This window comes from Rousettus aegyptiacus, unplaced genomic scaffold (assembly GCF_014176215.1).
Source record: "Rousettus aegyptiacus isolate mRouAeg1 unplaced genomic scaffold, mRouAeg1.p scaffold_m13_p_4, whole genome shotgun sequence".
NCBI classification, from domain to species: Eukaryota; Metazoa; Chordata; class Mammalia; order Chiroptera; family Pteropodidae; genus Rousettus; species Rousettus aegyptiacus.
In genome coordinates this window covers 136,542,413-136,556,914 of record NW_023416307.1, presented here as the reverse complement: position 1 = coordinate 136,556,914, position 14,502 = coordinate 136,542,413, and the positions used below count along the sequence as shown (strand labels likewise).

The window sequence follows — 14,502 nt, the reverse complement described above, 5'->3', positions numbered from 1 at the left end:
AGACATTCGATATCTTAATTTTTCCTTTGAGGATTAGGTGATCCTTTTCTAAAGTCTTCCTCCCTTTAGGGCATCGAGGCATTAAATTATAGAGTATTAGTTTCCTAAATAACTGTGGTGACTCTTCAGTCATTCTTGCTCATTTTTAAACTTAAAGCATTGTCCAGAGAGCACATGTCACTTTCTGGGTCACACAGCTCAATTACCTACAAAAACAACATCAGAACTAATACATGTCTCCTAATGTCTCAATCTAAACAGCTGTTCTCTGTTGGACAAGGTATATTCAGGATATCTAACTAAAAATCATTTCTTGGGCATTATCTTTTTAAAATTTTATTAGTTTCAAGTATACAGTACATTGGTTAGACATTCACATAGTTTATAAAACGAGCCCCCTAATTGCTCTTTCTCTCCTCTGGTTCTCCGCATTACTGCTGACTGCATTCCCTATGCTGTGCTCCCCATCCCTGTGACCATCTATCAACTACTAATTTGTGCTTCTTTAACTCTTTACCCCATTCTGCCAGCCCCTTGACCTCCACCCCATCCATCACCAGATTGTCCTCCATCATTGTGAGTCTGTTTTTGATTAGTTTGTTTTTTGTTCCTTACATATCCACATACATGTGAAATCATACGGTATTTATCTTTCTGTCTGACTTAGTTCGCTCAGCATAACCTCTAAGTCCATCTGTATCCTTGCAAATGGTAGGATTTCATTTTTTTTTTAATGGCTGAGTAACATTGCATTGTATATATAAAACATAACTTCTTTATCCAGTCATCCATTGTTGGGCATTTAGGTTGCTTTCATATCTTGGCTATTGTAAATTGTGCTTCCATGAATATTGGGATACATACATCTTTATGAATTGTGTTGGTTTTCGTGGGCTAAATACCCAGAAGCGCAATTGCTATGTCAAAAGGTATATCCATTTTTAATTTTTTGAGAAACCTCCGGACTGTTTTCTATGGTGGCTGTACCAATTTGCAATCCCATCAACAATGTAAGAGGGTTCCCTTTTCTCCGAATCCTCGCCAACACTTGTTCTTGGATTTACTGACGATAGCCATTCTGACAGGTGTCAGGTCATATCTCATTGTAGTTTTAATTTGCATTTCTCTGATGATTAGTGACCTTGAGCATCTTTTCATATGTCTATTGGCCATCTGTATTTCCTCTTTGGAGAAGTATCTGTTCAAGTCTTCTGTTCATTTTTTATCTTAAGATATTCAAATCAGAGTCTTCCTGGACTCAGTCTTCCTTACCTGCTATGAAACAGGCAATTGTACAACTGCCATTTCACATGTCAGCACTAAAGCTCAATGTATCTAAACTTCTCTAAGAGCAAGGAAAGAGGAAGTTAGCCCTCTCAAATCATATAACTAAGACTGACCTCCAACTGTCTCATCCCCTGAAATTTGCAAGTCTGTACTTTACTAAGCAGCTAGGGAGACTGTCATCTTTACACAGGGGAATTTTGTTTAGGTAAGAGTCTTCAGAGCTAAAATAATGTGTTAAGAAGGAAAAAAAAAAGTATATTTGTAGAATTCTTTGTGATTGTAGAATTCTTTGTGATGTAACCAGAACCAGAGAAAGCATTTCCTATTATATGAAACACTGTATGTGAGAAAGAGAAAAATTGTCAAACATATAAACCTATATTAAGTTAGGTCAATTTCCAAAAGTCATATTCATACATGTGTATGCGAATATATACTTTTGTCCTTGGGGCTTAAATCTGTCAGGTATTGAGTTCTGGAACTTAAGACAGTCTTAAGTTTTATATTCCCTTAAGTGGTTTAGTATTGGCTTGGCCATAGTCTTCCTACCTGCCTGCCAAGTCTCCCTGTCTGCTACACATTTGACAGCTTCTTTTTGGGGGCCCGATAATTCTTGCTGGCTGACAAATGAATTAACAACAGGACATCATCAGAGTGGTTCCCAGATTATTAATGTATATTTGACATTTCTGTGAATTTATGCATTGAAAGAGATTTGCTTTTAACTCATATTCCTATCCTCATCTTTGCTTGGAATTTTTTCAGCTTTTTACAGAATTTTGGAATAATCATGGTTTTTTTTTTTTTTTCTATCTCAGACTAAATCAAATTACATGTGCTTTGCTTACCTTCTTTTGAGTCTTTGTCTCCTTTCTCAATGCTTCCATTAATTCTAAACTGGCCCTTAAGATCTACTGGCCTACTCAAGTTTATGCATCATTTTACTTTACCCTGACTAGGTTAAGCTGGTGTTCTGCACTGGGAGTGGCCAACAGTGCCAGAGAGTGGGAGTTATTTCCTATAGGAGGCTGGAGGTCAAAACTTTAAGAGAATTTTATATTATATTATTGGGAAAATTTACTTCCTGAGGAATGGATGAACCAAACTTAACACTGTTTTCTATTGAGGTCTTCTGATTCTGTTCACCACCTCTTCAGAACAGAAGTTAGGTGAAACAACCTTTAAATTTAACCTTAAAACACACACGCACACGCATGCGCGCGCGCGCACACACACACACACACACACACACACCTTAATTCACCTGTAAACATGCTATTTTGCAAACAAATGTAAATATTTTTATCCCTGGGCCTCAAGCATGAGTTTTGAGATGTCTCTTAATAATTCTCCTTAGCATACATAGTTTAGTCTGGAAATCAGTCTTTTCATTTCCTAAAAATAAGTCTTTTCCTTCAAGTCCTTGGAGTATACCTGATACAAAAGAGTAGAGTGGTGCTTAGAAGTCCAGAATATTAATACAGATTCCTTGGCTTCTAATCCTAGCTGTTACTTACCTGTTTTAGTTTCCTCGTTTAAAATGAAATAATAATAGTACATACCTTATAGAATGTTGTAAGGACTAAAAAAAAAAAACAAAGAAAGAGCTTAGAAACAATTAAATGTTTTATTATAAAATTTATTATAATAGTTTATTATAAGTGAGAAATCTATCCTCATTAGCCTTATACAATAACCTAAAGTAATTGATGCAATTCATTTTTGTATTTCTAGGATTAAAGAGGCTGGGAGGATGCAGACCTGTGCTAGTGTTGGGTCTGGGGAGCTTAGAGAACTTGAAGTCCATTTACAACTAATATTTACCTGATTAAAGATAAGATGAATGAGGTGATGTATGCGTTTCTAGTAGTTCAAAGTCATGAGTGTATGCAAATCTATTCTTTATATTATTCCTTAGGATACTAGATAAGCAGCCAACATAAAGGCCCAGATAAAAGTGGTTTAAAAAGATAAAGATTCATTTCTCTGTTCTTTAACATTCCAGTAGTCCCGGTCTAGTACAGCCAGGCTATCAAGATCTCACTATCACAAGCACATTCTAAGTGCCTAAAGAAATGAAAGGACAAAGGAAGAACAGTTGGTCTTCATAACAATTATTAAATTTTGCTGGGTAAGGACTTTGACCATTCTTAGTCCTGCCCATGAATCATTTGTGGCTTAGCACATCTAGTTATTGTTAGTTTGTTTTGAGGTCCACGTTCTTCTATGGTTCAGGGATTTTCTTCTTGGAAGCTTTTCCTTGTATTTTATCCTCCATGACCACCTCTGAACTGGGTATTGGAAGACAATTTCCTTCATGAGGTCTATGTAACCCTGGAGTGGCTTTAGGTGTCAAACAGCCACAGGCTCTGAAGGTAAGGCTTGTGGTTTCTTGAACAGTAAAAATAACCTCAATAATCTGTTAGGCTTCTAGTCTATTTGCTTTCAGTCAATTCTATGGCCAGAAAACATGGCCAAAGATATAACTTAAATATACGTGTGTGTGTGTGTATATATACATACATACATACATACATACATATATATTTTCTACTTTAGAATTTTGCTTTTTTATTTCTTAGCCTCAATGGTCTGCCCATGTTTACCTTTTTCAATTTAACAGAGGATCAAGGGAATCCTATTAAAATGCTGAGCTTGGATGACATCTTCAAATGGACCCCAGAAATAGAACCTGAGACAAGGGTTCATATGAAAATCATGCATTAGCAAGTGTGATCAAGGAAAACCAAGAAAGGAGTAGGAAAGTGGGAGAGGATGTTAAGGAAGGCAAGCAATGCCAGTGGAAGGCGACATTGCTCCATTGCCTTGTAGGGCAGCTCCGGAGGTGGTATAATGGTGGGAGTCACAACTTTAATATTGTTCTATTCAAGTAACAAGGCAGCTGGAGAATTTGTACCTCTGTACCCATTAGTCATTGTTTTGCAGCTATGGTTAGATGAAGGAATTTACATTCACAGGCATTTTGGCTCTAACAGTCTGAGGCAAAGCAGTTCCAGCAGCCCAAGGGCAGCCTGCCAAAAAGGAGATGCAGGTGTTGGCTGGAGGGAGAGGAAGCAGTGCTGGAGCTGGTGTGCACTGAAACAGTAAAGGGATCACAGTAAATATTGGCAGAGTACTGAGGAGTCTGCTGGGGACGAGAGGCAAAGACTTTCGTATGATGATTAACTCAACAGGAGGTAATGGGTAGAGGCAGTCTTCTATGCTACTTGGAGTGCCTCTGTGGAGGCACCTTTTATAACTAGTATGAATTAAACTGTTGTCTTGTAGTAATTTGATTAAAAAGAACAAAACAAAACTACAAGAATTAGGCCACTTACACCTACATATTTAAAAATTTTCAACCCATTTCACTTGAGTTACAAAGTTTATCTGAGTTCCAAAATATAATAAATAACAATTTAACCAAAAGCTTTGTCCTGAAATCGACAAGATTACAGTTTTCTAGTCTGCAATGGCTGTGTCTGAACTATCAACCAGCTACTAAGCCAAAGCCATTTATTTTAAATTCTCTTGTAGCAGTGCTTGACTTTTAAACAACAGATTCTGGAATAGTTATTACTTCATATCAGATGCAGAGATAAAGACCAAATTAACAATGGCTTGAAAAGATGGGGAAATGAAAGCTTTGCCTTAACCTAACATAGTTAATCATTTCTTATTACGTTGAATTAGGGTGCATAAAGCCAAATGTAATATGTGGGCTTTCATCGAGTACTGGTTTTGACAACATGTAAAGAGCATTTTAGGAATAAGTGGGGATACTTGAATATGCTTTCTTTATTAAATGAGATGAAAATTTTCTGAAATGGAGAGGCAGAGATGATTGGCTAAGAACAGGTTATAAATGCAGATTAAAATGTATATATTAAATTAAAAAATCCAGAAATACTTGAGCCACAACTTTAACAGCGGTTACCCCAGGTCGTGAAAATATATTGTTTCTATTTATTTTTTATTGTCTTTATGCTCTCATTTTCTACAATGTACTTGTGTTGCTTATGAGTTATTTTTAATAGATAATTTTTCTATTGTTTACAAACACAAATTTAGTAATTATGCCATAAATGTGGCAAAAGGTTACTATATTTAAAAAGGAGTTGAAAATCGATATAACATAGCATTACCCATTTTAAAAAGGTAAATTAAAAAAATCTTCAAATAGTCCAAAACAAAGGTTTAAATTTACTTCTACCAAAAAAAAAAAAAAAAAAACTATCTGTACAAATAATTTAAATGTTCATATCCTTTGATACAGAAATTCCACAATTAAAATTTAAGGAGATTATCAAAAGTACAATGGAAAATTTCTGCATAAAGCTGAAGACAAGCAGAATATGCTTCTTTGGCATGAGGATTATTTTTAGCTAGTTATTTTAAAGAAAGAGCAGACATAAGAAAAGCTCTGAAAACCAAGAAGTTACCCTTTTGTAAGAGACTTAGATTTATAAAGGAAATCTCAGTGTAAGGGTGTCTTCCTCACTGAACTAGTAAAAGAATGACAAAATCTCTAGAAATTCTTATCAATGGAAAAGGCACAGACCTAAATCTGTATAACAAGCTTACCCTCCTTTACTGTACTTTACCTGATAACTTTCCATTACTGCCTCCTCCCCACTGCCCCCCAACATTTTTTATCTTAAGCCGAAGATAAATATATTTAAGGTGGTAGCTTGGACCATTTCAGGGAGTTGATCAGTTTTCCTGGTATTTCTGTGTATGAAAGGTACATATGTTATTAAACTTATGTTTTTTCCCTGCTAATCTGCCTTTTATTACAGGGGGCTGGGGGTCTCACCCAGGAACCTAAAAGAAAAGGGAAGGAAAAACAATTTTTCCTCTACAGTTTGGCAATTTCTGATAGGACATGCTGAGACGCTGCACTTACTCCAGAGCCAGTTGCTGGAAAACTGGCAGAAGCTGACGAAGTGTAAGAATTTTTACCAAAGTCAGGTCCCCTGGACTAGAAGAATAGAGGAAAATTAGTTTTTCTCCACTACAAACTGTTTACCATATTATTTATAATAGCATTAAAGGGGTAATAACCTAATTTCATGTCATATGGGCTTTATTAAATAATGTATCACCATATTATACAAACATTATATTTTTTGAGTTATTTTTAATTTATACAATATTTATATTAATGTAATGGCCAAAATATAAAAATATAATACATCGAAGTCTTCCACTTGCCCCATCCTCTATTAGTCAAAATGCCCCACCCATCTAACTATATATATATACTTATTTCCCAGAGATATTAAAATGCCCATTCAACCACACAAGTATAGAGTTCTGTTTTTCTCCATTTATATACAGTATGTGGCATACCATTTACATCTTTTACACCGGGCTTTTATTATTTAACAATATATCTTTAAGTTATTTCCATATAAATACATGGAAAGATTCCTCGTTTTTAACTATTTTGATATCATTTTATTTTAAATTTATCAGATTTCTATTAATGAACATTGGCTTATTTTTATCTTTTGCTATTATATAAAGTACTGCATAAACCTATCCATACATAATTCTGCACCTCTGTAAATATATCTGTAGAATAATTGTCTAGAAATGTGATCGCTGGGTGGAAAAGAATAAGCTTTTAAAATGTTAGTAATTACGAGATTACCTTCTACAGGGGATTGTTTCGATTTATGCTCCCACCAGCAGTGTATGACAGTGGATGTTTTCCCCATAGCTTAGCAATGAAGTGAACTGTGCAACTTTTGGGTTTCTACCAGTTCTAGAAGAAAAAATATTTCAATGTAATGATTATCTACTGTTATGTAATACTCCTCCCCCCAAAATATATTGAGTTAAAAAAAAAAACCAAAACATAATTTCTCACCATTCTGTGGGTTGGCTAGTCATTTCTGCTGACTTTTCCTGGGTTTATTCATTTGGCTCCATTCAGTGAGAGGGACTGCAGGGGCTGGTCCTGCTGGGACAGCTCCAAACGCTGGTCATATCTCTGTGTAGACTTTCATCCTCAAGGAGATCATACTGCGCATTCTCACAGGGTGGCAGCAGCATTCCAAGAAGTAATTACAAATGTGCCTCACATTTTTGGATGTCATAATGGCAAAGCAAGTCACATGTCCCAGCTGAGAGTCAAAAGGAAGCGTACCTCACAAGAGCATTACCACCTGGAAGAATGATTCATTGAGGGGCTGGTGTGGTAAGTCTACCAAATTTAATGTGATTTTCATTTTAATTTCTTACTATTAATAAGTTTGAAGAATCTGAACATATTTTCACATGTTTAACAGCCATATTTCTTTCTTTTTCTAGCAAACGTCTAACATATCTTTAGCCAACCTTAATTCGCCATAGAGTACTTGGCCCTTTTCTTCTAGGTTTTCAGGAAATTTTCTTCTTTTTAATTATATTTGCCATGCAGTATTAGTTTCAGCTGTGCAACCTAGTGATTCAAGATTTAAATACCTTATGAAGTAGGCACTACAATAGGTCTAGTAACCATGTCACCGTACTTATTATACTATTGATTATATTCCTTTTGCTGTACATTACATCCCTGTGACTTATTTTATAATGAAAATTTGTATTTCTTAATCTCCTTTCTCTTTTTCACCCATTCCCCCATATCCCTCTTCTCTGGCAACTCTCAGTTTGTTTTTTTTGTATCTATGACTTTGTTTTGCTATATTTATTCATTGTTTTCTAGATTTCATATATAGTGAAAATCATATGGTATTTTTCTCTAACTTATTTCACTTAGCATAATACTCTCTAGGACCATTCAGATTGTTGCAAATGGCAAGCATTCATTTTTGTGTGTGTGTGGGTCAAATAATATTCCATTATACAGATATACCATAACTTCTTTATTCATTCATCTGTTAATTAAGACCTAGGTTGCTTCCATATCTTGGCTACTGCAATGAATGTGGGGATAGGTGCACATATCTTTTCAAATTAATGTTTTTGTTTGCTTTGGATAAATACCCAGAAGTGAAACTGCTGCATCATATGACAGCTCTATTTTAATTTTTTGAGGAATCTCCATTCTATTTTCCCATAATGAATGCACTAGTTTACAATCCCACCAACAGGGCATGATCATGGGTTCCATTCTTTCTATAACCTCACCAATACTTGTTCTTGATTGTCTTTTTGATAATAGCCATTCTGACTAAGACGATGTCTTAGTTTTAATTTGTATTTTCCTGAAAAAATAGTGATGTTGAGTATTTAACATGATGTAACCTATACAGGTTATATCACTAGCAAATATCATCTCTACTTCAACATGTTGCCTTTTCTTTTGGTTGATTGTTTCCTTCACTGTGCAAACCCTTTTTGGTTTGATGTCTTCCCACTTGTTTATTTTTAATTTTGTTGCTTGTGCTTTAGGTGTTATGTCCATGACATCATTACCAAGATCCATGTCAAGGAGAATTTTTTAATGTTTTCTCCTAGGAATTTCATGGTTTCAGTTCATACATTTAAGTCCATTTTGAGTTAATTTTTGTGAATGTCATAAGGGTCAAACCTTACTATTCTATGTCAATATCCATTTTCCCCAGCACTATTTATTAAAAAAGACTTTCTTTTCTCCATTGAATATTCTTGGCTTCTTGTCAAATATTGACCATATATGCTTGGGTTTTCTTTGGTCTGCTTGTCTGTTTTTATGCCAGTGCCACAATATTTTAATTACTATAGTTTTATAGTATAACTTGAAATCAAAAAGTGCAATGTCTCCTGCTTTTTTCTTTTTCAGGATTGCTTTAGCCATTCAGGTTCTTTTGTGGTTCCATGTAAGCTTTTGGACATTTTTTCCTACTTCTGTAAAAAATTGGCGTTGGAATCTTAATGGAGATTGCACTGAATCTGTAGATGGCTTTTGGTAGTCTAGACATTTTAACAATATTAATTCTTCCAATCTATGAACACAGGATACCTTTCCATTTATTTTTACCTTCTCTATTTCTTTCACCAACATTTTGTATTTTTAGAGTAGAAGTTGCTCACTTCCTTGGTTAAATTCCTAATTATTGTTTTTTATGCTGCTATAAATAGGATCAATTTCCTTTTCAAAAACATTGTTCTTAGTGTATAGAAATGCTACTAATATTTATATATTAATTTTGAATCTTGCAACTTTATGGAACTAATTGAATTTTTTCTAGCAGTTCTTGGTTGTCTTTAGGATTTTTTCCATATAAAATCATGTCCTCTGCAAAGAGGGAACAAATTTTAATTCCTTTCCAATTGTAATACATTTTATTTAATTTTTGCCTAATTTCTCTAGCTAGTACTTTAAGTACTATGTTGAATAGGCATGGTGAAAGTGGGCGCCCTTTCTTATTCCTGATCTTAAGAGAAAAAGCTTTAACATTTTAATATTATGATGGTAGCTGGGGATTTTCATATATGGTCTTTGTTATATTGAGATATGCTTAATTTGTTAAGTATTTTTATCATGAGCAGATGTTGAATTTTGTCAAAAGCTTTTATGGCATCTATTGAGATGATCATAAGATTTTTTTCTTTAATTTTACTAATGTAATGCACCACATTGATTTTGCATATGTCGAATCATCCTTGTATCCAAGGGATAAATCACACTTAGTCATGATGAATACAGTTGTTAATGTGCTGCTGAATTCTGTTTGCTAGTATTTTGTTGAGAATTATTGCATCTATATTCTTTAGGGATATTAAAGAGTAGCTTTCTTTTTTTTCTAGTACTGTCCTTATCTGACTTTGATGTCAGAATAATGCTGGCCCCATAAAATGAGTTTGGGAGTGTTCCCTTCTCTTCATTTTTGGAGCAGTTTGAGAAGGATTGATGTTAATTCTTTTTTAAATGTTTGGTAAAATTCACCATTGAAGCCATCTGGTCCTGGGCTACTCTGTTGGGAGGTTTTTGATACTGATTCAATGTCCTTGCTAGTAATTCATCTATTCAGATTTTCTAATGTTCTTGATGAAGTCTTGGTAAATTGTATTTTGCTAAGAATTGTTTTATGACTTCCAGGTTGTCCAGTTTGTTAGTGTATAATTGTTCATTGTAGGCACTTGCATTCTTCTGTATTTCTGTGATATCAGTTGTAAAATCTTTTCATTTATAATTTTGATTTAGGTGCTTTTTGCCTTGGTTAGTCTAGCTAAGAGTTTATCAATTTTGTTTACCTTTTTAGAGAAACAACTTAATTTGGTTAATCTTATTTCTGTTAACTTTGTGCTCCATCTGTTTTTTTCTTAGATCCTTAAATTGTAGAGTTAGGTTGTTTATTTGGGAACTTTCTCACTTCTTAATGTAGGTGTTTATTGTTGTGAATACCTTTAACTGCTGTTGCTTTATTCCATAAGTTCTGGTTTATGGTTCCATTTTTGTTTGTCTCAAGAAATTTTTTTATTTTTCCTGTATTTTTAATTTTCCTGTATTTCTGAATTTCCCAGTTTTCCTCTTGTTATTGAACCTAGTTTTATGCCATTATGGTAAGAGAAGATACTAGGTATAATTTCTGTTTTCTTGAATTTGCTAAGACTTGCTTTGTGGACTAATATATAGTCTATACTAGAAAATATTTCATGTCGCTTAAGAATGGATGTTCTACAGTTGTATGATAGAATGTTCTGCATATATTTATTTTTTTTATAGTATCGTTTAAATCCACTGTTCTCTTATTCTCTGGATGATCTGTTGTTGAGAGTGAGATATTAAAGTTCCCAGGTATTATCATATTACTATTTATCTCTCCTTTAGCTCTGTTAATTTTTGCATTATCTTCTTGATGTATTGACTCCTTTATCATTATTTCATGACCTTAACATTTTTAGTTTAAGGTCTATTTTAACTGTTATATATAGCTACTCCTGTATTTTTGGGTTACCATTTGTTTAAGTGTCTTTTTTCAACTCTCAGTTTATATGTGTCTTTAAGGTTAAAGCTAATATTTTATAGACAATATATTGCTGGATCTGTTTTTTTAATTTATTCAGCCATTCAATGTTTTTTAATTGGAGAATTTAATTGTTTGCTGTTTTAAAGTACTTAATAAGTAACATGTTGATATTGCCATGTTGTTATTTCTGGTTGTCTTGTAGATTTTTTGTTTCTTATCCCGCTGTCTTTTTTAGTGTTTTGGTATCTTTATCAGTATGCTCTGATTTCTTTGTCATGTTCTTTTGTTTAATTACTATAGGTTTTTTCCTTGCGGTTACCATAAAAATTGCATAAAATATCTTAAAATTACAAAACCTTAATTAAGCTGCAACAACTTCAGCAGAATTTCTAGTTTTAATTCTCCCCTTCATATTTGAGTTTTGTTGCTATTATAATTTACATATTTTTAAATATTGTGTAATAACATTATTGTAGTTACGGTTATTTTTACTGTGTTCATTTAACTTTTAAACTAGAGTTGTATGTAAATTATGTAGTATTATTACTATATTACAGAATTTAACTTTGGCTACATATTTACCATCAACAGTGAGTTTTACACTATTTTAAAAATATTTTATGCTGTTAATTAACATTCTTACTTCCACTCAAATAACTCCTTTTAGCATTTCTTATAAAGCAGATTTGGTGGTATTGAACACTTAAGCTTTTGTTTATTTTTGAGAAAATCCTTAACCCTCTTATATCACTGAAAGGCAGCTTCTCCTGGCATAGAATTCTTGGTCAACAGTTTTTACCTTTCATTATTTTGAATGTCATCCCATGATCTCCTTGCCTGAAAAGTTTTGATGGAGAAATCACCAGTACTCTTCTGGGGTTCTCTTGTATACAACTTCTCTCTTTTCTTTTGCTGCCTTTAAAATCTTTTTTTTTTTTTGTCTTTGACTTTTGAAAATTTAATGTGTCTCACTGTAGCCCTATTAGGGCTCAACCTTTTGGGGGTCCTTTGGGCTTCATAAATGCAAATGGTCATTTCTCAGGTTTGGGATGTTTACAGCCAATACTGCTTTAAATACACTTTCTGTCCCTTTCTCTAACTTTCTTCCTGGAAATCTTATAATGCAAACATTGTGTCTTTTCTTTATGTCCTATACATCCTGAGCACTTTCTTCACTCTTTTTTATTCTTTTTGTTCCTCTGACTGGATAATTTCAAATATCCTATCCTCTAGGTTGCTGATATTTTCTTCTACATGGTCAAGTCTGCTTCTAAAACATTCTATTAAAAAATTATATAAATAAACTGAAGACTTCACCTCTAAGTTTTTTTTTCTTTTGGTTTCTCTGTCAAACTTCTCATTTATTATGCATTGTTTTCCCAATCTGTTTAGTTGTCTGTGTTCTTGTAGTTTGCTGAAACTTCTTGAAGAGGATTACTTTGAATTCATCTGATAGTTCATATATCTCCATTTTTGGGGGGTAATTTATAAGAGCTTTATTAGTTTCCTTGGTGCTGTCTTATTTACCTCAATTTTTTGGATTCTGGATTGTTTACATTGGTGTCTGTGCATTTGAGTAATCAGGTTCCTCTTCCAGAATTTACAGGTTTGTTTTGGCAGAGACTGGCCTTCACCTCGGTTTGGGCTTCTGAGTATGTCTTCTTGGCAATGTCCTTTGACAGGCAGTGCCTGCTATTAGGGTCATTTTTTAGGCAAGGCAACTTTTCACTCAGGTCAAGGATGAAAAGGGTGGTTGTGCCACTGGCTGAGAACAAGTGAGCAGGACTGATGGTTTTATTCCAAGTGAGGCTTTGAGATGGTATTTGCAGTTGACTGCATTCTCTTTTCAGTACTACTAGATGGTCTCAACTGGGGACTATAGTTCAGTCTGGCAACAGTGTACACTAAAATTCCTGAGGAGGTAAGTTGACTGACTTTCCTCTGCAGATGGGAAAGTGAAAGGCTGTGTTCTGTTCAATTGCCACTGCATCAGTGACTTGGTAGTACAGATGAGCAAAGCTACTTGCTGAAACTTCTACTCATGCACCCAGTCTTCCAGGATCCAAGAGCTTGTTGCTAAAGCCCCTCCCCCTCACAGTCAGGTTTCCAATGGTTGTGCCCATAGGTTCCCCTTCAGTCACTGTGGGGCAAAACCAGAACAGAGACTTGTACAAAGCAACACATGTGCTGGGCAGCTGCTTGTCCCCTCTGTGCTTTCTTTTCAGACTGTAGGAACTAGAGGCTTAAGGGAGACCTCTTTGTAGGACCTAAAGAGAGGCAAGGCAGTCAGTATGTAGTTTTCCTCTTACTCATCTAATAAATTGTCTTGGTCTCTGTGGTGCAATGGGGTGTATCAGCCTCCCCTCCATGTTCTAGCATTGTCTTAGTGATGTCTAATCATGATTAGTTGTTCTTGTTAGGGGGAACAAAATCAGGAGTGTCTTATGGTGTCATCATTTCCATGATTAACACTTAAATCAGCAGACTTTGAGTAGATTATCTTCTATAATGTCTGTGGTCCTCATCCAATCAGTTTAAAGCCTTTAGAGCAAAGCCTGAGGCACCTACAGAAGAAGGGATTCTGCCTCCAGCCTATCATCTAGAAATCCTGCCTGAATTTTCAGTTTTCAGCTGGAAGACTACAATGCTATGGTGAGGAAAAATAATTTTCTCTCTACCCTTTCAGGTTTTTGGCCTGGATCTCCCTCTAATAAAGGGCAATAGGAGAAAAACAGAAGCTTAACAACATGCATACCTCCCTGTATACATGGAAGATATACCAACAACAAGTGAGTAACTCCTCCAAATGGCTCAAAACGCTACTTTAAATACCATCTTCAGCTAAAGACAAAAGAAGATGTTGGGGGTGAGGACCCAGTTATGGAAAGTTATCAGACAAAACATAGTAAATGAGAGTAAGGTTGTTATGTAGATTTAAGTCTGCCTCCTCCATGGATAAGAATGTCTAAAGATTTGGTTATTTTTACCTGGGACAGTGAGGAAGACACTCTTACCTTATCAATGTAAATGTTTCTTACTAAAGGCTAACTTCTACTTGGTTTTTGGAGTTTTTCCTATGTCTGCTGTTTCTTTGGCATAGAATACTTTTCAGTTGGTTATTTTTAAGAGACATACTTTAGGGTAGTATATTTTTCTCCTTTTCAGTCCCATCTTTGAACCTTCACATAACTTTCACAATCCCGAAGCCAAGTTGACAGTTGTGCTCTCTCTCAAGCCTGAGAAGTTAATTAAACAGGAGGTGGGCTTTCAAATTTAGGTTATGTGGTATGAGCAGACTATAAACCTAGTCTGA

At 34.7% G+C, this 14,502-nt stretch overlaps 1 long non-coding RNA gene across 1 annotated transcript; it reads left to right on the top strand.

Moving 5' to 3' along the window:
- The first annotated feature begins 6,137 nt into the window (after positions 1-6,137).
- On the top strand, positions 6,138-14,077 carry LOC118601783. The gene is made up of 3 exons (XR_004950603.1): positions 6,138-6,235; positions 7,334-7,492; positions 13,876-14,077. It is a non-coding gene; the product is annotated as an uncharacterized LOC118601783 (long non-coding RNA).
- Positions 14,078-14,502: the final 425 nt, after the last annotated feature.